Here is a 22,794-nt window from a genome sequence, read left to right as displayed (position 1 = left end):
TTTCAGTCTTACCTGATCTCCAGGCCCACCTGCAGACCTGTTCCAAATTGGTCTCATGAACATCCCAGCACACCTTCCTGCTGTAGCTGCAGCTTTCTGAATAACTGTCTGTTACAGTAAAGCAATTATTGATACCTCTGACTTTAATGAGGGCTTCTATTCCAGTGTTTTGACACATAAACACAACAATAATATAAATAACATAATAAAGATAACAATAATAATTTTCTCTATTTAATGTGTGCTTTAGAAAGCATACCATGAAAATGTGCCTTCAGTTTGGGGCTAGTGGTGGCAGGAAAAAAACAAGACATGGATCACAGGTGTTTTTCTGGGTGAGCTACATTCTTCTTTTTTAACATGTGCTACACAAACTGCAGTTTTTGTGTGAAACAATCAGTAGAAATGACGAAACTTTTGCCTGCATATCAGAGCTCAGCTGCTTTTTGACCCAAAGCAAGGATCAATAGTTCACTGGGACATTTTATGTTTCACACTGGATTTCTCATATTGAGAGTGTGATTAAACAAAATCAATACTGCTTTATCACAGTATTAATCCCGAGGCTCACCTACATGATAAACTGCACACCAGTGCAACAAAATACAAACTTTAATTCTACAAAAGCGGCTCTGACCCCTTTTTATATTTTTTTTTATCTCTAAGACAGAAATGTTACTGTTATATTTTCCTGAACAATAACAGGGTTTTGTGTTGAAGCTGTTACAGCCTCCTCAGCATGAGTGACCCTGGCTGCTGTGAAGTTCTACCTCATATGAACTGCTTTAATTATCAAGGCATCAGCCATGCTAAAATTATTTCTGGAGTTCAAACAGGACTGAAAGTCCTCAGTGGTTTTAGTGTGTGTGAGGCTGTGATGTTCACTGCAAACCAGAACACAGTGGAACATCGCTGGGAACGGTCTTATGCAATAGATGTTTAATGATTATGAATTCTGCCGTCTTGGATTAATTTTGTTACTTTTTTATTTATTTAGAAACAAGCTAGAAAAACACTGAAATATGTCAATTTTCTCTAAGCTTACTGCATGAATGAGGTTATTGTATATTGTGATGGAAAATACTGAACATCAATTCAATAAGAAGAGATCATTTAAAGTAGTTATTGAAATACAGAGTTAGAGTAATAAACTGTTTGGCAATTACAGCTACAGAGTGGATTCCAACAATAGTAGGAAGTAGGACAGGAAGCCCTGGAGGAGCCGGTGGCAGCAGAGATAAAGAACAACAACAATAACATTTTATTGTGACATTCACATGAAGTGAAATTCAGTCTGTGCATTTAACCCATCACACACACAGTACCGGGGCACACGCAGCACAACATGTGCAGCGGGGAGCAGCTGGAGAGCACCCAGGGGTTAAGGGCCTTGCTCAAGGGCCCACAGTGGTGCTAATGAGAGTGGACACAGGTGGCAGCACTTCATCTTCACCACCTTAAAATTTTCCCATGCCAGTCTGAGGGTTCCCCGATGGTTTCAGATGCCAGGTGGTTTTTCAGTCCATTCAGAGACGGAACATGCCAGTCCGGGGATTTGAACCAGCATCCTCTCAGTCATGAACCCTCTGCTTCTCTTCTCCTCTAGGCCACCACCCAACCTAAGGCAGGTTGACACTGGGATAAGTATCTCTATCCGACCTGGATGAGGTGAAGATGGGGTGGAGGCGGGTCGCCCGAATAAGAGTCTGAAAAGCAGAGTGGCAGAAGGGAGATTTAAAGCCGGATGGAGGCTGATTGGCTCACAGAAGGCAGGGGAAAAAAAGACTGGACCAGAGCAATGATGACAAAATAAGCTTCACAGCATGAAAAAGTTGAACAGATGTAAAGAATAGACTAGGAGCCCAAACACCGAGGAATGCAGGCAAACGAATGAATACATCATTGATCTTGTACATAACCTTCATTTAAATGAGAACTGCAGCAGCACAAGTACAGGAGAAGTCTGAACCAACGGCACCCACAATTCAACCTTGCATTTAAAAACTGGAGGAGAAAACCACCGTTTATTATCATCTGTCCTCAGGTGAATTAGCTCTGTTATCCAAAAGAAAAAATAAGGCAGGCATACAACATTATCCATGTTGTATCCATGCGTGTTGCAAGTACAACACATTGGCCTTTCATAATAGTTTAATATTTTAGAGATACTGATGAGAAAATATATGTTTTGAGGTGTACAGAAAAAGATCAAAGTGGACACTGCTAAAAAAAAATGAAAGGAGCACTTTTTAATCTGAGTTTAGCATCAATTCAATTAAACCTCTGGAGTATTTATCTGGTCAGTATCAGAGGGGGTGTTAATCAGTTTCAGCTGCTTTGGTGTTCATGAAATTAACAACAGGTGCACTAGAGGGGCAACAATGAGACAACCCCCAAACAGGAATGGTTTCAAAGGTGGAGGACACTCACAGTTTTCCCTCCTCACCTTTTCTGACTGGTTTCCACTAGTTCTGCATTTGGCTAGGGTCAGAGTCACTGCTGGTAACATGAGGCCATACCTGGACCCTACAGAGGCTGCACAGGTAGTCCAACTCCTCCAGGATGGCACATCAATACATGCCATTGCTAGAAGGTTTGCTGTGTGTATGCAGGCAGTTCCTGCAGGATGAAGGAATTGATACCACTGACTGGCCCCCACATTCACCTGACCTAAATCCAATAGAACACCTCTGGGACATCAAGTTTCAGTCCATCTGACACCGCCATGTTGCACCTCAGACTCTCCAGGAGCTCAGTGAGGCCCTGGTCCAGATCTGGGAGGAAATGCCCCAGGACACCACCCGTCATCTCATTAGGAGCCCCGACATTGTCAGGCATGCATACAAACATTGAGGCCACATAAACTATTGAGCACCACTTTGAGTTGCTGCATTGAAAGATTGGAAAACGGACTAGCTGCCATCATTTCTTCACTCTGATTTTTGGGAGGTCTCTGTAGGTCGATCATTTTCATTTCCATCAAAACATGTGGCATCCTTTTACTCCTAACACATTACCCAGTCCATATCAGTACATCAGTATTAGTATAGTATCAGTATTTCAATTTAAATTAATCAAATTAAAATGGGTGGAAATTTTTTTTTTTTTTTTCTTTCAGGTTTCTGTGCAATGAGGCGATCTTAGCAGAACTACTGTGTACTTAAAGGTGTTAATGTGACTGGGAGCTATGCATGTATTGCCTTTATTTACACACACACACACACACACACACACACACACACACACACACAAAACTCTCTACATATATGTGTCCTATATACATATGCTGTGTGTACATATACAGGGCAATATTGGGCTTGATTAGCCTATTGTGACGCAGACTGAAGCATACAATTACTCTTCACAACTGAAGAAACATATCTGGATTTGTACATGTTAGATTCATAGAAAATTTAATGGAAGCAACAAGGCAGCAACACATATTACAGATAAAAATAAATATTTTTATAATCTGTGATGACTGTCTTCCCTGAATATGACCACTCTTATTCCTTTGTAAGTTTTTATATTTCGATGATAAAATGCTTAAGGATGCAGCATCAGTGCTGTCAACATGTTTTCTATCTTTTCCAGAGAGCACTCCTTGCCTCTCAGGTTTTGGATGTCCAGCCGTCGCCGTCCGTCAACCACTGTCAGCATCACGCACACATTCTCCCACAGGACCAGATAGGAAAGGTACATACTATCTTTTTCAGTCTTGACACAAGTCACCCGAAAGGGGAAGGCAAGAAAGAAAAAGGGAGAAGAAGGTAATGATAGATGGGATACAAAAAGACAGAAAGGGAGAGGGAGTCCTCAAAGAGGAAGCCAAAGGAGGTATGATAAGAGACGTGAGGAGACAAGAGCTGATGGGAGTGTCTGGGGGAGATGCATGATGTAGTCAAGATTTAAGAAGGATGGAGGTTTTCACTGTGGCACTGAGAGTGATGTAGGGAGTCACGGGTAGCATTTTATTTCAAGAAAATGATTGTAGTCGTATTAAAGTGTTATAATTAATACATTAAATGAGGAGTGGACCCAAGTATGACGTGCAGAGGCAGAACAGATGAGTGGAAAAAGAGCCTAATCTAATAAACCAGTTAGTTAAACCAGACTGGACTAAACTAAACTGGACATAAAAGTGAGAGTGAAGAGAAAATCAGGAACACAGGCAGTACAAACAACAGGAAGTATAAATCAATGTGTTATATGAAAATAAAATAAAAAATCCATTAATTGCTATAAAACACTTGGCTATCCAATACTTTTCGTGCATTTCTGTCTCATGACAGAAGAGCACATGAGGTGATGTATTACCGAAAGGTGACATGATCGGTTCTGGAGCTGTCAGTCATGCAGGGATTTGGTTGTACACCTCTAATGCCTTGGTAGGAAACCTGGAGAAGGTAGGAGAATAAAGAGAAACAGAAATTATCTATTTTTTTTTTTCCTTCTTACAGCCAGCTTTTTAGTACGTGCACTCCTTTAGTTTCCAAGGGCTACGAGACAGAGCAGTCCCTGGAGAGGTTAAGGAAAGGCGTACATGTATGCTGGAAAGACAAAGAGCATCAAAGGGAAAACAAGAGAAGACAGACAGAGCCGGAACATGTCAGAGGCAGAAAAGTCATCGCAAGGTGTCTCAGAGCTGTCAATCATGGGAGAAAACCGGATGTCTTGCTCTGAAGCGACCGGCAGAGTGAGGAAGTGGAATGGAAATGAGGCACTACTGCTCCCCATGGCAAACAAGAGACATTTGATAGAGGTGAGGATGGCGCAGGTCAGATTAAGCATATGATGAGAAGGATGTGAACATGTACTCAAAGGCAGTTACAATGTTTGTGTAAAGTAGAATCGTATGAATCAGTGCTCTTTAGAGTAAGTTAAAAAGTATGTTGTTAACTAATGTAAAGCTGACAAAATATATTCCTTAATGGTGCCATTTAATAAAGCTGGGATAGGCTAATAATACATTATCTATAACCCAATTACACAGAAACCAGTGCATCCACAGAGGTTATGGAAAGCACTGCAAGCTAGAAAACATGGACCTAAGAATCATACACTGTTCACACAAATGAAAGGAGTACTTTGAAAACATATCAGATTTCAATGGGGAGAAAATCATTGTGGATATCTACCCTGATATGGACTGGGTAATGTGTTAGGAGTAAAAAGGATGCCACATGTTTTGATGGAAATGAAAATGATCGACCTACAGAGACCTCCCAAAAATCAGAGTGAAGAAATGATGGCAGCTAGTCCATTTTCCAAACTTTCAATGCAGCAACTCAAAGTGGTGCTCAATAGTTTATGGCCTCCATGTTTGTATGCATGCCTGACAATGTCAGGGCTCCTAATGAGATGACGGGTGGTGTTCTGGGGCATTTCCTCCCAGATCTGGACCAGGGCCTCACTGAGCTCCTGGAGAGTCTGAGGTGCAACATGGCGGTGTCAGAGGAACTGAAACTTGATGTCCCAGAGGTGTTCTATTGGATTTAGGTCAGGTGAATGTGGGGGCCAGTCAATTCCTTCATCCTCCAGGAACTGCCTGCATACGCTCACCACATGAGGCACCAGGAGGAACCCAGGACCCACTGCAGCAGTGGGTCCTGGAGTTGGGCTCGGCCCCTTAGTTTCAGTGAAAGAAACTCTTAATGCTTCAGCATACCAAGACATTTGGGACAATTTGATGCTCCCAACTCTGTGGGAACAGTTTGGGGATGGCCCCTTACTGTTCCAACATGACTGCACACCAGTGCACAAAGCAGCTCCATAAAGACATGGATGAGCCAGTTTGGTGTGGAAGAACTTGACTGGCCTGCACAGAGTCCTGACCTCAGCCTGATAGAACACCTTTGGGATGGATTAGAGCGGAGACTGTGAGCCAGGCCTTCTCTCCAACATCAGTGTCTGACCTCACAGATGAGCTTCTGGAAGAATGGTCAGAAATTCCCATAAACACTCCTAAACTTGTAGAAAGACTTCCCAGAAGAGTTGAAGCTGTTATAGCTGCAGAGGGTGGGCCCACATCATATTAAACCCTCTGGATTAAGAATGGATGTTACTCAGGTTCATGTGTGTGAAGGCAGATGAGCGAATAGTTTTGGCAGTATAGTGAAATAGTTTGAACAGTTTTTTTTCCTGCCTCATCAATGTTATCCACAATGGTAGTGTGCAATGCACTGTCTGTCTTTTTATCCTATCACTTGGACGTGTCAGTATGTAAAGCTTTCTCCTCTCATGTATAGATATGGAGATGCTACATGTTGAACTAACAAGCTGTCTTTAATGCTGCATTCATTAGTGTTCAAGGGAAGCAGAATGACTTCAGGAAAAACGTGACTCAACACAACCATGTGGATGGTTTAAAAAGAAATTCTGTATTTTACTGTGTTTGTGCAATTCATTAAACACCTGTTTAAAGCTATGCTGGATTTACCTGTGTAGCACATGTTTAACAAATACCGAACTTTTTGATCAACTAATTGTGTTAAATAACACCAATGAATGAACCAGTGTGCTCCAAACTAAATCTTGTTTACCAACAAACTTTTTTGTTCAGTGTGGCTCAGTTTTTGTTGGTGTAGGTCATTAAATTTAGTTCTTTTAGTATCACAATCTAGCAAGATTGTAATATACCCCTCTGGTAACAAAGAAATCCCGGCTGTGTTGAACGTTTAAACATTCAACACAGCCGGGATTTCTTTGCATTAGCTGACCCCTCAAAACCTACAGCAGTTGGAGATTAAAGGTATCATGACTGTGGTTATCAACTTTCTCTGTTAGGCCACGCTGTCTGCTTCAGGCTCTGTGCACGTGTAGCAGCTCTGAATCGGTCGCTAATGAGACGAGAACACTTGCTCTGGTCACCACAGCTTTTATTTGAATCCCCCCTTTAAAATGGGGAACGAGGGGCATTAGTTTGGTGGACACAGCCAGGCTACACTCTCTGTAAGACGTGGATGAAAGAAACACCGATGATTTAAAATCTATTTTTTCACAGGCTGGAAATAGATACAACCCTATTAACATCATCTTTATCATGCTTATTGCAGTAATTACATATTTTCAAAGTCTATTAACACAGTCTTTTCAGCTGCTAGCTAGTTTACCAGCAGTGAGTGGAGGAACACATCACAAGCTGCTTGTCTCCTCTGAGCGGGAGACAGGGCAGCTGTGACACGTGTAGCTGGGGTGTGTCACGCCATTTAATGTCCCCAAGCAACAGGTGGCGATAAGGAACCACAATAAGGAACCATAGTAAAAAGCCACGATAACATTAACGGCTTGATACAAAGAAATATAGTTACTTAAAAAAGAAAAAATATATATATAAACATGAACTGACTTTCACTGTGGAGTTTTGAGAACGTTCATCTAAATTAACTTGCTACACACGCACTCATAAGAAGGGAGTTTCACGGGTCATGTGACTCTTCCACACACAGTGATCCCTGTGGGTGCCTCAAATCAGACTTTATCAGACAGTGACAATACAATGGTGACTTAAAAACTATATATTGCATTTTACAGTTTTATATATAACCGTAAAATGCAACATTCTTGCAAATAAGAAAAGAGATTAATACTCCAGTCATTTAATGCACAGAGCAGATATTTGAAGTTAATTATTTTAACTTTGACAGCACACTCAGTGCTGCTGTTTATATCCAAGCTGCGGCTGTACATTAGAGCTCTGAATTTTACACTGGATACATTTAAACATTAAATGTTACTGTCCTATAGCCTGATAAATAACAGCGGAAATCACTTTACAGATCCAAGTTAAATTTCTAACAGGTGTTCTTGGTATGTGTTCTGATTTCTAGTAGCTGCAAATCCAGTAGTGTAACAGACACTTAGCCAGATTAAAATCAAGTGTAAAATATTTGTACATTTTCTGCACTGCCAGCTGAATACGTGAAAATTCCAGTGACAATGTAACGCAATCTGTGCTTCATTCAGTGGCTTTAGTGAAGTACAGCTGTCACATAAAATGTATTCCCCTAGCAGAATCTTTATTGCATCTAAAACATGCTGCAAATAAGAGAATCAGTGAAAACGTGGTGCTTTCAGACGATTTTAAACTGAAACTTGGAGCATAAACTGCTAACCAACCGCTACATTCCCAAAAGTATTCACTCGTTTGCCTTCACACGCATATGATCCGTCAGTACAGACAACGTCTCCACTGCTCTAGAGTCCAGTGGTGGCGTGCTTTACATCAGGGATGTGCCCACTAGACGACTACCAGCTGTACTAGTGGTTAGCCTAATTAGGGTTTGATACCCGGTGTAAATGTTACACAGCCATCTGCCACTAGATGGAGCTGCAGCCCTGACATCGTTATAGAAAAATGGCCTGATCTTTTTATTAGGTCTAATATTGTTAGTTATTTTTCAGGTCTTACAACGTAACCTGAAGCGCACCTCCTGAGAAACATCATTTCCTTCCTCCATTTCCGACTGCTTCCTCCAAGTTTGCACAAAGAAGCGGAAAAAAAAAACAACCCAGAGGCGCAAATGTGTTTGCACCTTTGAAAAGAACTGACCACAGCAAAGAGTAGGACCACAGGAGGGGGGAAAAAAAGACCCAGCATTTTATGTTTTATGTTATAAAACACCGGGACACGACTGAAAGGTAATGTAGTATCATAGATGTTTATCTAATGTTTACATATTTAGAGTCTGCTAGAGTATTTGATATTTCGAGGTTGCCAGCGATGTGTGGCCATGCTGCAGTAACTATGAGTCCAGTAGGGGGCAGACTTAGAATATTCCAGGTGTTGGGCTGTAATTTTTACAGGTGAATAAGTGTGCCAGAAAGATGTCTGCCGCTCCAACAGTGTTATGTGCACAGGTGTACGTTGCCCTGCTGGTTCATTTAAAGGGCAAATGAAGTTTGTGGATGGTTCTTTCTTGAAGATATTTCAGGTAATTAACACACGCAACGCACCTGCACAAACATAAACGCAGCAACAACAACTTAGGCAGTTACGTCGTACAAAGACCCACCGCTGAAGTGTGAATCAGGCCTAAGCCGGAGAGACAGGTCTGGGCTCCACTGCTCAGGCTGCGGTTCCGCGACCCGCCCCGGGTAAAAAAAAAAAAATGGATAGACGTTTGTATTGTTTTATTATCACTTTAGATTTTAACTTTCATTGAGATGCGTCATGAATTGTAGAACAAGGAGCATCATTCATAATGCGCAGCACTTTAGGTCGCAGTTTATTCGTTATTCGAATGTAATTTTCTCATATTTTAATGATGTGTAAAAATCGTTTGCAGTAACGCGTTTTCATATATTTAACATCAGTTTATTTCAAGTTTTTTTTTTCCTTCTTCGTTGTCTGTTTGGAGTCTAACATATGTTCGTAATGAGCGGTGTCACACAGTTAGGCAGCATTTAAAATGCGATTCATTATTGAAGGTTTGAAATGCCATTGTTTAGTTTTTGACATTGTCCATTAAACGGTTAGAAAAATTTAACTTGATCCGAGTCTTTCTTAGTTTTAGAATAGTCGGTTAGTCTAATTTTCTCTCCTCGTTTAGTCGACTCAAAGTAGTCTAAAAGTACTAAAAGTACCACCCTGCTTTACACCACTGCATCCTACGCTTTGCATTGAGCTTGGTGATGTAAGGCTTGGATGCAGCTGCTCGGCCATGGAAACCCATCCCTGAAGCTCTCTGTTCTTGAGCTGATCTGAAGGCCACATGAAGTTTGGAGTTCTGTAGTGACTGACTGCAGAAAGTTGGTGACCTCTGTGCATTATCTGACAGCATCCGCTGACCCCACTCTGTCATCTTATGTGGCCTTCCTCTTCATGGCTGAGTTGTTGTTCCCAGTCGCTTCCACTAACAGCTGACTGTGGAATATTTAGTAGTGAGGAAATTGAGAGAGTCTCATTCTTTCACCAATGTTTGCAGAAGCAGTCTGCATGCCTAGGTGCTTGGTTTATAAACCTGTGGCCATGGAAGTGACTGGAACACCTGAATTCAGTGATTAGGGTGGTGAGTGAATACTTTTGGCGATATAGTGTAGGTCGCTAACTCAGTTTCCCTTTGTAGTACACCCCTCTGATCTAGTCCTTTGTACAGTTTCTGTTTCTGCTGATATAACACGACAGGAAGCTTTGAGAAGAATTCAGACAGACTCTATAACATAAACAATAACTGAGGTTAAGCAAAAACAGTAAGAGGGTGCTATGTCTCTTTGCTATGGCACAGTCTTTGTACTTAAAATGGTGCTGAAGTCCACTGTTTTTAAAGACTTGTCATCTTTGTGGCTAACAAAACATTATGGAGAAGAAAAGATGTCTTTTACAACTCTGCATAGGTTCTTTATTGTGCTGCTCCTGCAGGAGGTCCTGTGGTTTTGTAGCCTGTTAATCTCACTCTGATTAAAACTTTTCCTCTGCGTGTAAAACTGGATTATTGCTTGCAGTTTTTCTCTAATAGAAACACAATAACAAGGGTTCAATAGGCATAGAGCTCTCATTACATTAGACTCTTTCTCGGATCATTACTTATTTTGTATTTAATTATTTTATTTTTTTTATAACAGATCATTAAATTGCTTTGCCATTCAAAGCAGTCCTCGATCTCTACTGATGTCCATTAGTGTAAAAAAGCAAGTCAATGCCAATTGTTAAATCCTGACCTTTATCCTATTTATGGGCTATTGTACTACATCAATACAACAGAGCAGTGGGCAGTAATTATAGGCTTATCGGATGCAGAATACACAATCATTCAGCTTCTCCATTTTGTAGCTTGCTTAATGATTTAGGTTTGAAGGGACATAAAACACAGTCACCTTAACATGGCTGCTGTCTTAGAATTGTCGATTTAGGAACATTATTGAATGGATTGCTTTTCTGCACCTAAGTAGCTGCATAAATATTCAAAGGACCAATTAGTGAGAAATGTTTCAGTGCCATTGATTGTGAATAAAAGCATGAATACTGACAACTGCAAGGAGCTATCTGCTGCATTTAAGCCATGACCTCATTAGATGAGACAGATGGCCCTTTGACTGATTATGTTATTCTGTTTAAATACCAGGAACACAGATGTAAACAGCAAAGGTACAATGGTGCACATATGCAGGTACGCATTGTCTACGTCTCAGGGGTCCTTTAGGTTTGGGATTTCCAGCCATGCAAATACAAGCAGGAGAACAGAAGCAGTCAGTGCAAATATTTTTAACATATTTATAACATATTTATGCATTACAACTAATACCCCTTGCTTGACTGAGACTGCTAACCAGGATAGGAGCCAGCTGGAGAAACTACACCAGGGCACCAGCTAAATGTCTACTGATTAACTGCTCTTATATCACACGTGATAAAGCTGCTGGAGAGACTAGTCTTGGCGCACATGAGATTGCATGTGAAAAACAAATCTGGGAGTAGATTACGCAACCATTGAAATGCTGCAGAGAGCTAACTCCCATCTAGATGGAAGCGGCGAGTGGGAATATTTTTTCTCAAGTGCATTTAACACTATTCAGCCACTGCTACTGACACAGAAGCAACAAGAAATGTCAGTAAACACATCCAATGTCTTTTGGATTACTGACTGCCAGACAGGCTGCAGTAGGTGAGACTGAGCACTGTTCAGTGATAAAACCGCAGAACTGGAGCTCCGTAAACGACTGTATCCATTGTGTATCCATTGAGATTTGAAATACAAATGCAGTCCATTTCCTATAATAAGATTATGCTAAGGAATTTACTTTTTGTGATGATATTGTCTTACAAATTAAAAAACAAACAAAAATACATACCCTTTAGTACCGGAGATGCTATCTCAAGTACTTTTTCATTCTTCCTTTCAGCCAACAACAACATTTAACAAGCAGTGGCTGAGACATTTGACATTTTAAATACTGATGAATTACATGTTCTTGTCTAGTGAAATCTAAAAATAGACAATCAAAAATGTACCAAAGTGTTCTGTTCTGAAGCTTTTAGCCTGTTTGAATCCATCCTTTAATATGCCATCTTGTGGCTGCAGTTGGTTATTGCCCTTGAATGCATGGTTAACTCTGCTTGCCTCCAATTCCACTGAAATATGCAGCACATCATCTGTCAGTGTGCGATTAACAATGGTTGGTTCTGCTTGCCATTCTGTGCATGTCACTGCTACACAATTATGTGAAAACTGTTTTCACAGTCCTGTAAAAAATAAGTACACCCCATGATTCAATAGCCATCTTTAGTAATAATAACTTGAAGTAATCATTTCCTGTATGACCATCTGTCTCCCCCATCATTATGTAGGAATTTTGGTTCCCTCTGCTTTCTCAGTGAGCTTTGCAGACGTTTGTTTATGCACAGCTCTCTTAGAGTCATGTTAGTTGGGTTGAGCTCTGGACTTTGGGCTGGACCAATTCAAAGTCTGGATTCTTCTGTTCTTCCTGTTGCGTCATCCAGTTTGAGCAATTTTGAGTCAAGCGTTAGCTGGTTGACAGATGGCCTCACATTTGACTCTGGTATACCGAGGAGTCCTTTCCACTCTTCAAAATGTCAAAAGATTTATTTTCTTTACTCAAGTAAAAGTGAAAAAGTACAGCCTCTGAAATGTACTCAAAGTATAATACACTGGTCAAAAAAATTAAGGAAACAGTTTTTAATCAGTGTATAGCATTAAGTCAAACTTCTGGGATATTGATCTGGTCAGTTAAGTGGCAGAGATTTCAGGCAGTTATCCAAGGAGAGCTGAACAGGATCGTAGAAGATCCTTAACCCCTCAGCAGGATGGTATATGCTCCTCTCTGCCAGGAGGAACAGCCATTGGTATGAATGTCTCTGACCAAAAATTTAGAAACAGACTTCATGAGGGTGGCCTGAGAGCCTGATGTCCTCTAGTGGGTCCTGTGCTCACTGCACGCCTATGGTAAAAGCCTGACTGGCATTTACCATAGAATGCCAGAACTGGCAGGTCCAGCACTGGAGCCCTGTGCTTATCACAGAATGAGAGCGGGTTCGCCCTGAGCACATGTGACAGATGTGAAAGGGGCTGAAGAAGCTCTGGAGAATATTATGTTGCCTGTAACCAGTTTGGTAGTGGGTCAGTGATGGTCTGGGGAGGCATATCCATGGAGGGATGCACAAATCTCTACAGGCTGGGCAAAAGCACTCTGAATGCCATTGGATATCAGGATGAAATCCTTGGACCATTGACTCTCACTCTCACTTAAGTTAAATTCAATAGAACACCTCTGGGACATTATGTTTCAGTCCATCCAGCACCATCAGGTTGCACCTCAGACTGTCCAGGAGCTCAGTGATGCCCTGGTCCAGATCTGGGAGGAGATCCTCCAGGACAGCATCTCATTAGGAGCATCATTGTCAGACTAGCCTGCCACATCATGTTTTCACTTTAATTTTTGGGTTGTTTCTGAATTAAGCCCTCTGTAGTTTGATCATTTTCATTTCCATCAAATACTATGGCATCCTTTTGTTCCTTTTGCACATTAACCGTCTGTATCAATATAGATATCATCACGATTTTTTTTTTTTTCGATTGAGATCTGATGTGTTTTAAATTATTTTTTTGAGAGGTAGTAAAAAGCAGCTCTTTGAAGGATATTTCCAGCCATTACTTCTGTGCAAAGCCAACTCAGTATCTTCATTTTCTGGTATGTTACTGCCTGTATTTTTCACCATCACAGGCTGTCTCTACTTTGTGCTTTTATATATCTGCTTTTTGCCTCTTTCATCTCAAAGCACCAAAAAGTACAGATGATGGATACACGTATAGGATTGTCTTTTGTTGGATTTGTTATAGTACCCTCCATCCCTCTATATGCTGGGAAAGCTTATAATGATGTAAAATACTCAGTAACTCGTCTCAGATGCATTAAAACTAAAATAACAAGCCTGTTTTTAAAATGTGAGAAGTAGAAATTAGAGATGGTCAAAATGGTCACGTCAAATACAGATGTGTTAAAAGAGAGTATAAAGATATCTGAAAGTAAACTATTTCTGCTTTCTTACTTCCCACACATAAAAGCACCAATCTAAACCCAACAATTTTTTTTTTCTGCTGCTGTGATTGGCCATCAACTTGAAGTGTTAGCAGCAAAAATGACGGACCTAAGTTCAGGGTCTGTAAGCTGGAAGACGCTTCCTTCAGAAACTGTGAATCAATAATGATCTAACCTTGCCTGGAGGAGGTCAGTGAAAACTCTGAGTTGGAGAGATCCTCATCCAAAGAGACAAGGGAATGATTCAAACCCTCTGCTTCATTTAATACAAGGGTGATTACTGACACATTTTCTCAGTTTGACCCTGTTCCCTCTATCACGCTAATGGAGCAGGTCGCTGTCACCAACATCCCCCATTTCCACAAAGCAACAGTATGAGTCACCACTAGTGATTAACTGATTTTCCACTTTTAATTAGAGCTTTTTTTTTTTTGTGCCATTGAGCACTTGTTCTCTTGCCAATAATTGGTTAACACCGGTAAAGCCCGAATGGTCTTTGAACATGAACAACACGGAGTTATTGACAGAATGAATGACAAAATTGACACTGACAGGAAAATTAGTAAATTAATGTTCTACTCAAGATTTTCAGTGCGGGCTCTGTAGCACCATTAGTCAAACAAAGTTTCCATCGACACACAGATTGACATTGAGTAGAGGAAGTGTTCCCTCAACGGCGACAGTAATAAATGTGAGCTCACTGAAGCACAGTGTTATTCAGCTCCACTGCCTGGTTGTTTTATAAAAGGCATCTGTTTTTATTTATGCTCTGACATTATAGAGATTTAAAATGGGATGAAGCGAGTGCTTAAAAATCCAAACCGTCATCTCCATAATCTCCAGCTCAGTAGGCTCCACTGGACTGAGAGAATGAAAATTACAGCCTGTCAGGCATCAATGACATAGAGGAATGTGAAAATAGTGGACTTTTAACACCCATCCTTTCATCTTACATACCCACAAAAACATTATTGATGGTCCATTTACCATTATGTCAAGCAAGGTCACTCCCCCTTAGTTACATCTACTAGGAAACTGAACCTACATTTTCCTAGATGGGGATGAAACCGCATGATAATTAGGTGAAAGTTTTATTATGCCTTAATGTAAGCAGAGTTAAAGGCAGGTGTGCATGCTTCAGAGCTGTATGTGAAAGAGCTTCCTCTTTAATTCAGGTTAGCGAGCGTGGTGAAGCTCGCGTCTGCACTCCATGCTGCTTCTGAAAGTCACTCTTTGCATCGGAAGTAACCGGAAACACATTGTTCCATTCATATTCTAAATTTTATTATTACAAAAAATGTGAAATCCAGGTTCTAGAAATCAGTTACAGCTTTTTATATATAAAAAGATATATTTCAATAGATATCAGCTTTGCATGTACTGCGGAAGAGGGCACATGCAGTCTTTGCTCGATTCAGGTAGTAAACAAAGTATTAACACTTCAGTTTCTGCCTCCTCCTGAGTGGCACTTAACATGATTGTGACATGAACAACAGAAATGATCAAGTGAGTCTAGTGTTGGTAGCAATAATAATGATTAGCATTCATTTTATAATGTATACTTCAAATCAAGATGTATCCACATATGTGCATGAATATATAATAGAACAGTGTGCATGGTCAATTAAATGCTGAATGCAGAGAGGTCAGTTGTAGATGCTGCATTACTTTCAAAGATAACGCATTGTTTTTACATTGTTTTTGGTATGTTTAACAAAAATGCAGCAAAACTACGCGTTTGATTCATATCAAATTTGCACAAAAGATGGCCAGTGACCCCTCGATCACCTGATTAAATGTTTTGGGTCCTGTCCAAATGATATGCTTGATTAAAAATGACTAGTAGCAGGGCGCAGCCTCGACGAGTCTCTGTTTTAACTTGTCAAAAGTGCGGACTTCAAACTACGTACCAGTTTTTAAATTGTATTGACAGACCAAGTAAAATCAGAATTATGATCATTAATTTATGCCATGCTTTTTTCTGTATATTGTCCTCATGTGGTGCAGGAAGAAATGGTAAAAACTGGATCTTTGCCCCCCCAAAAAAAGAAAAAAATTAAATAAAATCCTGGCATCTCCTTTCCTATTGGTGGAAAAATGCACGGCATCAACCAATCAAAAAAATTATAGGGCAACATGTGACATTCGGCAGCTGAGGAACAGGTGAAAGTTGTGAGAGTGACAGGAAAAAGACCGACAGCGATATTGATTGTGAGTTTTGAACTTTGAGACATTTTAGCTTGTTCAGTGTGTGTAGTTAGTGTGTAGTTTAGTGTGTTGTGTAGTCATGGACGAGGCAGATGCTGCCAAAAAGCCACCAAAGGCAGATTCAATGTAAACGCTGTTTCCAGGTGTACAACAGGAGGAGGGACACACCTGGAAGTGTCAGGCCTGTGATGGCGCCCTCTGTCTGTGGGAGACAGGAGCTGTTTTTGGCACAAATAATTTGTGTGGCATCTCATTGTGACACCTGATTGTTCTGTAAATAGTTGTGCAAAGGCATTACCTGCATTTGAATGTAAATAGTTGTATAAGTTTGTTTGCTAAATTTGTTCCTAAGTTTTTGAAAATTACAACATATTTGGATTTTAAGTTATAAAAACAGGTAATTAAACATATTTGTGGTTTTCACTGTAAAAGAAAAATCAAACTCTTTTCTACTCAGATTTGATGTTTTTTTGTGGAATCTTTAATGCAGTATGTCAAAATGAAAAACTATATAGTCACATGTGAGGTTGTGCTGAAAAAAAAATTATACCAAACAAGTTGAACAGTTTTTAAAGTTAACAGTAGTCAAAAAAGGCCGGTTATCTCATTGTACATCCTGGATAATAACAATAAAGGTATTCTATTCTATTATACCCAAGAAAAATCTCCCTCAAAACCTACTGGATTCATCTGATATTTGATACCCAGCTGTGGAGGACCAAGAACCGGTGCCAAACTGAACACAATCTGGATCTGATTCTGGATTTGCAGGATACTTGAATTTAACATGGAAAACACCATTTAATGCATATTTCTGGCCATATCTGAGCTGCAGAAAGACACACAATCGTCTTTTGTTGCACTAAGAAGAATATTACTAGTGTCTATAGATATGTAACATTTGATCAGGATATGATCTGGATACGTGAAAATATGACTTTTGCCTCCATCAGTCCGATCACTCATTTCCCCTATCATCACCCATCTGAAAAATAACATTTTCTCATTATAAGAAATAAAGCTTTTACACAAAAAAAATGAAAATGACCCTAAAATGAAAGTTACTTTACTTAAACTTTGGAAAATTGTGGACCACAGGACCTGTGTGTTATCTTGGTGATTCGGTGTTTTTGAACTATGAAGGAAAAGCGTCTGAATCATCACTACCTACTTTTGAGTATGCTGATGCAGACTGAAGCACATTGTTATGAACTGAGTGTATGATGTGACCAAGCCTTATACTGTATTTTGTAAAGCACTTTTTTCTTAGTCTAGCTCCTGTAATGTCCACATTACAAATCCAGTATGTCCAAATATGTCAGAAGCACATTGTGTGCATTTCTTCTTTCGCCCACTTACTCAAACTGTCAAAGCATTAAACTGAAAGTCAGGATGTCAAAATGCTCATAAAAATAACCACGTATTATCACCCACTGTGAGGAACATGGTAACAGCCTATTTCAAGGCTATTTTTATTTGACCTCTGTGACACAAGCATCTGCAATTCTTTTTTAGTTACCACGTATGCCAGGTTATTATAAAGGCTTATTTTGGATGTTGACGTAGATGTAAGTTCAAATGTGTTTATGGCCTAACTGGCATGTTGCCTGGAAGTGCTGAAGTCCTGATTGACAGCTACTTTGTAGGGTTGTAATGTAAATTCTGCAGTCAGTTAGCAGTTCTGACACTTGTACCATGTTTTTATTGGGACTAATTGGTTTAAGTGAACAATTTATGCCTTCAAGAGCAGTTCAACTACATTCTGTTTTTTTTAACAAATCACAAATAGAACATATTGGAAGGGGACACAAGCCTACAATACACGACCGATTAAAAGTTAGTGTCAACTTTAGATGAGTAAAGTCCATCTTAACTGTTTATTAATGACCTTTACAGCTTTAGTTGTATTGATTTGATTTTCCTCCATTTAACATATTTAATAGACCACAGCATTAGAATCAAACTATCTAAAGTATTTCTCTTTGTGTACTACAGTACTTCAATAAATCTATTTACAGGCTGACAGTCCTTTGGTTCTCATTCTGAGACTCAGTTATGAACAACTGGAAAGGCACTCAGCTGATACTTTTGTACCTAGAGTTTGATGATATAATTTACATACACTCACAGATCCCTTTATTAAGCACATCTCTTCAGCTGCTCTTTAACACAAATATCTAAGCAACAAGTCACACGGCAGCAACTCAGTGTATTTAGGTGTGTAGACGTGGTCAATAGGACCTGCTGAGGTTCAAACCAAGGATCAGAAAGAGGGGGATTTAAGTGACTTTGAATGTGGTTGATGGTTCCTCGTGGGCTTTTCAGAAACTGCTGATCTACTGCTGCTTTCCCAGTAATCCTGTACATTACCCTGCCGTGTCATACAGAGCAAATCATTTCAAATTGGTATCTTGAATATGACAACGAGCTCACCATATAGTCACCAGATCGTAATCCAACAGAGCCCCTTGGGGATGTGGCAGAATGGGAGATTTGCATCCCGGATCTGCAGCCAACAAATCTACAGAAACTGTGTCATACCATCATGTCAGTATTTTAGTGTCTGATTTTTATTTTTTTTCATCAGATCCTTCATTTTCTCACAAAGGTTAATGAGAAAAGTAAAAAGAAAAGAAATGTTGCCAATGCCTGTTAATGGTGACAAAAAGCGCTCTAAGAAGGGGTCTGCCCACTGAAGCTGTAAGGTTTTTATCTTGGTAACATCAACACTATATAGTATAAAATTCACAGGGAGCATTTTAGGAAGCAAAACTTACAACATTAGCAAAAAATATTTGTCAAGTTATGGTTTATTGTGGTGTTTTGTTTGTTCTGCTGTCTTTACAGTTTGTTTTATTTACCTTTTTAAAATTAGATTAGCAAAGGCCTAACACTATGGATGCAGTGGGTACCTGGGCTGTGTCCCAGCACAAACAACTACACTAAGAGCACCTTTACCCAATCAAAATGTTAAATTAACTTTTTATTGTTCAATGAAGGCGTAATATCATTTAAATTTAAATATTATATGTCCTAGTTTGGACAATGCTGCTGAGGTTTGGTCTCACGCTGATAATAAATCTAATTACTGCAGTTGAATTATTAAGGAATTAGTTAAAAAGTAGGACTGATGGATTAGCTGCCACCAAAAACCTACAGATATTGTCCACAACAGTAACAAATATACTCAAGTGTCTTTGATACCTTAAAGAACCTGGTCTGAGCCAGACTTTACCTACATTGTTATGATGCAGTGCTGCATTGGGCTTCGGAGAGCTAAATTTAGCTGATAGCTGCTGGGATGGATGGACTGAAAGGCCTGAAGGCGACGTGATATCTGGGTGGGAAATTACTTGAGCTTAATGAAGTACATAAGTCATTCCTCGCATGCTGCCCACTACATGGCACACTCTCTCTCAATCTGTAAGGACAGTTTAGAGGGCACTGCACATACTTGTAGAGGGTAATAGTTCATTTTCTTTGCAAGCCCTTCCATTGAGACCTCGTTTCAGCTTGACCCAGTTTGTGGAAGGAAAATTATGACTCAATCACTGGATTTAATAGCTGTCCAATCATATATGGTATTAAAATATTTCATTCTGAGGTGCTGAAAGAAAATCTCAGATCTTTTACTTTAGCACTAAAACACAAGAATCAAAATAAAAAACAATATTAAGAATTATGTTACATATAAGTAGACTTAATTAAGAGCAGGGAATATTATTAGACTACTGGGTTATACTTTTAGATATTTAATGTACCAGTGTTTAAGCAGGATATTACAGTTTATACTGTAGGTAGAACTGGATCAACTTGTTTTATAAAGAATTTCTACCTACAAGTTGAAAAGATACAAAGTAACCAATGATCAAAAAGGGGAGCTGAGAAAAATAAAAACAAAAAATCTTCTTTCTTTTCATATGTGCTTCAAATATATTTGGTTTTGGCTTATATAGAGTCAGTTTACAGCAACAGTCACAGCAATGGGTTTTATATTGTAAGGTAAAGCTCCGACAATATTAGAGGGAATCTCAATGATCCCCTTAAGTACAATTCTTGACTACCCGTACTTCATTGTTTTACAGCCACTCTCTGTGTTTTGGTGAGGTAAGGCGATGCATATTGTGAATCATTTTCCCCAACTTCCCGTAGCTATAAACGCTTTGAAATCCTCCTCACAAAAGCGTTAGCAGCATCAAAGATAAACTAAAGCCACAAAGAATGTTTTATCAGAGCACCAAAGAGGGTTAGTGTAGTTTTTCATAGGGTTAACCGTTTCCAAATGGTTGGGGTGGTAGATTGGAAGTGAAGGGCGTGCTCCTGGGCGAGAGAGGGGAGAGTGGATGAGAGAGCGGCCCTAATGCGGCATCTCATTACAACCTCTGTCAGGATCCCTCTATTCTACCATCAGCTCCCCTTAACTTGGTAAGAGCCCAACTGTCGTTTCGAGTGAGTGTGCCGCCAAAGAGGCATTTACAAATAAATGAAAAATGTCACATTTGATTTCACTCCTCTCGGACTGCGGCGCCTCAGCTTTGTCACAAACTGTCTTTGTTGTTCTGGTCTCTTGCAGGTCCAGCTCCCGGTCGCCGACGATAAATTCTGGCAGGCTCAGGCCCTCTGCTTCTCTCCCAGGGTAAGCTTGCAGACAATGACCTTCCCTTAATGTTGCTGAAACACTGATTCCTCATTTTTTTTTTCCCAGCCCTGCTTCTCTCATCCTTGTCCTTGAATAGCATGCGAGCGAGCAGGAAGTTGGGGCTGGTTTGCTATGACCGGGAAAATAAAGCGCTGGTAAAATGGCGTGGCATGTCGTTTAGGGAGAGTCAGCATGGTATCGTCTTTAACCCTTGGCTTTGTGGTTCGCCTGGGATGCCCTCGCTATTGCTGCCGCCACCACAAAGGCGAGGAATTAAAGATACACTACACCTTTTTGATCGCGTGCGTTTGCTGAGAATATTTTTTTCTTTTAATTTTACCGAAAATTGTCATTTGCTTTTTAGGGTTTTGGAATTTTGATATTTCTGCATTTTATTTTCACCGCGTTATGATGGCTTTTTTTGTATTTGTTGTAAGATTTTATTCCTACACCGAACCGTATGTATTATTATATGTTCGTACTGGCAATAACAAGGTCTATGATCATTATTTCTGTGAAATAATTAACAAAATTACAGCGTTTCCATTAAGTTCCGAAACAAGTAATGCAAAAAATGTTTCGCTGAATGCGACGAAGAATGGCAAATATTCTGTCAAAATAAGCACAGCGTCCGGTTTCCATCGCTGAATTTATCAAATATTATAAAATTTCATAACTGCAAACAGTCCACGCCATTTACATTCAAACTACTAAAAAAATTATTTCTATGGCATCCATTCATTTGCTGTGTAATCCACTGATGTGAAATGTGAAGCCATTTTAGATTGTTTCCCCATAGTATTCTCCTGGTTTATCGTTTTATTCCTTCCCTTTAATCGCTTCAGGGCATGTTTAATCTCATGGACTGGATTCCCGTGCAGGTACGGGGCTTTCACGTAAGCTTCATGACACAGTAATCTGATTTTTAGACACATGCAGCTGAGGTACAATGGTGTGTACATTTCTATATATAGAAACTTATGTGTCCCGCAATACCTACTACAGATTTCGGTCTCAACTGCACATCCTCAGCATGCTAAAAGCAGCCGCATTATATTGACATCAAACGCCGGCACTTCTTAAAAGCTGATTTGTCAGATATAAGACGGCATATACGTATCGTCTGATGTTTCAGTGACGTGTTACAAGGATCCATCAGCGTGCGGTACGTCATCCTTGCTGAACCAGCCAAATGCATGTTCTGATGTGTAAAATCATCATAAAAAATGGCTTTTTTCATTCAGGATTACCTTCTTTTAGCCTGCTATTGAGGTTGCCTCAAAGGAAACAACCTGGACAGTATAGCTGCTTCAGATTTCATGTCGTGACACAGTCATATCCTGAGCACTTGTCTAAAGTATGTATATATGGACGCGTTTATAAGTTCTTACAAGACTATACTTTTAGCCTCTCCTATCAGTGCTCACAGATCTTTGCACAATTATTGGAAAAAAAGGGCACTGTAGAGAAAACGCTTTTACTCACCTGCTGCTGTCTTTAACCATCGCAGTACTGCAATCAGTGTGTGCTCCTCAGTGAAGTGCCATTTGTAGCTTGTAGGGATTTTATGGGGTACAAATGCCCCATGCAGGCTTTTTGGAATGGGCTGTTAAGCCTCTTTAGTAACACTTTAAAGAGTGTGTGTAGTGGTGGTGGGGGGGTTGTAGTAGTGGTGGTGGTGGTGGTGGTGGGGGACAGCCTGTTAGAAGATCCTGAAGGCAGGACGCCTCTGCATTTAAAAGCTGTTAATGATGCATGTCGCTCACTGAGGGATCGGTGGACCGCAGCCATCATGTTTCTCAGACTGTGTGTGTGTGTGTGTGTGTGTGTGTGTGTGTGGGTGCGTGCACGCACGCGTGTGTCTGAGTAGGACACCTGTTGTGCTATCTGTGGCAGACCTTCCCTTTGGAAATGAGGATGAATAACAACAAGTAAAGTCTGCTGCTGAATAG

At 40.1% G+C, this 22,794-nt stretch overlaps 1 long non-coding RNA gene across 1 annotated transcript; it reads right to left on the bottom strand.

The window, feature by feature from the left end:
- Positions 1–1,073: 1,073 nt before the first annotated feature.
- Positions 1,074–22,465, bottom strand: LOC115779659 (uncharacterized). The gene is made up of 3 exons (XR_004019912.1): positions 22,328–22,465; positions 4,318–4,397; positions 1,074–1,706 (listed from the first exon to the last, which is right to left on the bottom strand). It is a non-coding gene; the product is annotated as an uncharacterized LOC115779659 (long non-coding RNA).
- Between the last annotated feature and the right edge of the window lie 329 nt (positions 22,466–22,794).

Source organism: Archocentrus centrarchus, chromosome 4, assembly GCF_007364275.1.
Source record: "Archocentrus centrarchus isolate MPI-CPG fArcCen1 chromosome 4, fArcCen1, whole genome shotgun sequence".
NCBI classification, from domain to species: domain Eukaryota; kingdom Metazoa; phylum Chordata; class Actinopteri; order Cichliformes; family Cichlidae; genus Archocentrus; species Archocentrus centrarchus.
The sequence above is the reverse complement of the archived record's forward strand: the minus strand, read 5'-3'. Positions and strand labels throughout refer to the sequence as shown.